Genomic DNA, 2,728 nt, shown 5'->3' with positions numbered 1-2,728 from the left:
AACTACAGCTGGTTCAAAACATGGCAGCCAGGCTTGTCTCAGGAACATCTAGGAGGGACCACATTACTCCGGTTTTGAGGTCCCTCCACTGGCTGCCTATCAGCTTCCGGGCCCAGTACAAGGTGTTGGTTATTACCTTTAAAGCCCTAAATGGCTTGGGTCCAAGCTATCTCAGGGACCGCCTCCTCCCGTACAATCCTCCCCGCGCTCTCCGGTCCTCTGGGAGGAACTTACTGCAGCCTCTAAAATCTAGGTTTGCGGCGACCTCCCAGAGGCCGTCCTCTGCTGTCGCCCCCAAACTCTGGAATGACCTGCCGGATGAGATCCGTCAGATAACATCATTAGACAGCTTTAAAAAAGCAGTCAAGACAGATCTCTTCCGGCAGGCCTTTCCAGATTAACCATCCCGGCCCAGGTTCCCTGATTCCCTCATTCCTCCCATGGCCCCATCTTAGTGATGGTTGAGGATCAACAGAGGGATATCAGGGGTTTTAGTTTTTAATTGTTGTTTTTATGCTTTGATATTGTGTTTTTAATATGTTATACTGTTTAATACTGTCTTAAGGGGGGGAGGGATAAAGTGTTTTCAATTGTTATATTTTATATTTTACTGTTGTCAACCGCCCGGATTGGTTTGCCATAGGGCGGTATACAAATAAATATTATTATTATTATTATTAACTATGGAGACCAAGTTTCAATTCCCATCTTGGCCCTGATACCCACTGGGTGACCTTGGACAAGTCCCATGCTCTCAGCCTCCTCTGAATAAATCTTGCCAAGAAAAAAAACATGACAGGTTCTCCTTAGGGTCACCATAAGTTGGAGATGACTTGAAAGCATGCAACAGCAACAAGTTCATCTCCACAAGGTAAAGTATGATATAAATTAAACAAGTATCCTATTCCAAGAGAAGTCAAATGAAAATTATTGTTGAATCCTGGTTTGGCCATGGAAACTGACTGGGTGACTTTGGGTAAGTCACACTCTTTCAGCTTGACAGGATGGCAATGGCAAACCCATTCTGAAGAAACCTACCAAGGAAACCCTGCAATAGGTTCTCCTTAAAGGTAAAGGTAGTCTCTTGACATGAATGTCTAGTCATAATCGACTGTAAGGGGCAGTGCTCATCTCAGTTACTAAGCCAAAGAGCCAGCGTTGTCCAAGGTGGTCATGTGGCCAGCATGACTGCACCAAACACTGTTACCTTCCCACTGAAGTGGTACCTATTTATCTACTTGCCTTGGCTTTTGAACTGCTGCGTTTGGTAGAAGCTGGGGCTAGTGACAGGAACTTACCCCATCATGAAGCACCCAGGCCTTGAACTGTCAACCTTCCGATCTTCTGATGGTTAGAACTGGCGTCTTAACCACTAAGCCACCATATCCCTTAGGTTCACATACGGGTCAACATAAGTCAGCAACGACTTGAAGGTACACAACAACAATGGCAGGATATATGTGCTGTGACACCATGCAGCACCATAAGCAACCAATCTTAATAGCTACGAGTATCTGAAAGATCTTCTCTTTTGCAAGCAAACACTAATGAAGACCATGTTTGCTAAACAATGCTTGAGAGTGAGTTGGGAGGAGAACATGAGTGCAATGCTGATGGAAGATTGTATCCAATGGGGTCATTCCATTAGTGAAAAGTGTCTGCGGCTTGCAAAATCCTTCCCTAATCATGAAGTCCAATATTCTTGATTCCTGTTGCACAACCTCTTTTACAAGAGATTTTACAGCTCCTAACTTCATTAGATACTAGGTGTTACTTGTGCTATTTGTTCTACTAGTGCAAAACCATTAAAGGAACATTGCCTTCTACTTTTCCTGCTAGCTGAGCACTGGAGACAATGGGGTGTTTCCCCAGTTCTGCTCAGGCCATAACTGGATCTTCATTCATAGGTCTTGGTATGTTGCTTCTCTCCAGATATATTATTAATGGGGACTACAATAAAATATGTTTTGCATACTGGATGAAGTAGATGGGGAACAAAGTTCAGTTCCAAGTATGATGCCAGCTTTGAAGCTCATGCTTACCCTGCAGCACAGAAAACTAACCAAAGAATCTGCCAGAATATATCCTGCACATCATATTCAAGGAAGCAACCTTAGAATCATCCTAGCCCAACATTAGTCAACTCCCCTACTCTTCTTGCATAATATCTAGTTCCACACTAGAGTAATCCCTCTTATTTTGTCAATACCTGTATTATTATTTTTCAGACTGACATCAACTACTCACAAGATGTTTGGTTGCAAACAAAATTTTGGACTGTTTTGGTGATTGTTCAGCCAGGGCACAGGACTTCCCAAGGTTTGAGATGTGAACCAAATAGGATTTATGAAAGCAAGCAATGTATATTTGTTGTCTAGGGCTGCATCTGCAGTGCAGAAATAATCTAATTTGACGCCACTTTAACTACCATGGCTCAATGCTATGGAATGCTGGGAATTGTAATTTTATGAGACATTTAACCATCTCTGTCAGAGAGCTCTGGTGTCATAACAAACTACAATTCCCAGCATACCATAACATTGAGCCATGGCAGTTAAAGTAGTGCCATGGAGTAGATTAGGGACCAAGAAGACATTTTAAAAAGCATTTATATTTAGGAAGGAGATCAGAGAAAACCACTTCTGCAAGACAGATAATCTGATTTGCTTTGTTCTTTGATACTAGTTAAAAGAAAACACACATTGAAAATTGCTGGCATAGCCAACTG

Source organism: Sceloporus occidentalis, unplaced genomic scaffold, assembly GCF_023333645.1.
Source record: "Sceloporus occidentalis isolate IW3139 unplaced genomic scaffold, rSceOcc1.0.p SCAF_2, whole genome shotgun sequence".
NCBI classification, from domain to species: domain Eukaryota; kingdom Metazoa; phylum Chordata; class Lepidosauria; order Squamata; family Phrynosomatidae; genus Sceloporus; species Sceloporus occidentalis.
The sequence above is the reverse complement of the archived record's forward strand: the minus strand, read 5'-3'. Positions refer to the sequence as shown.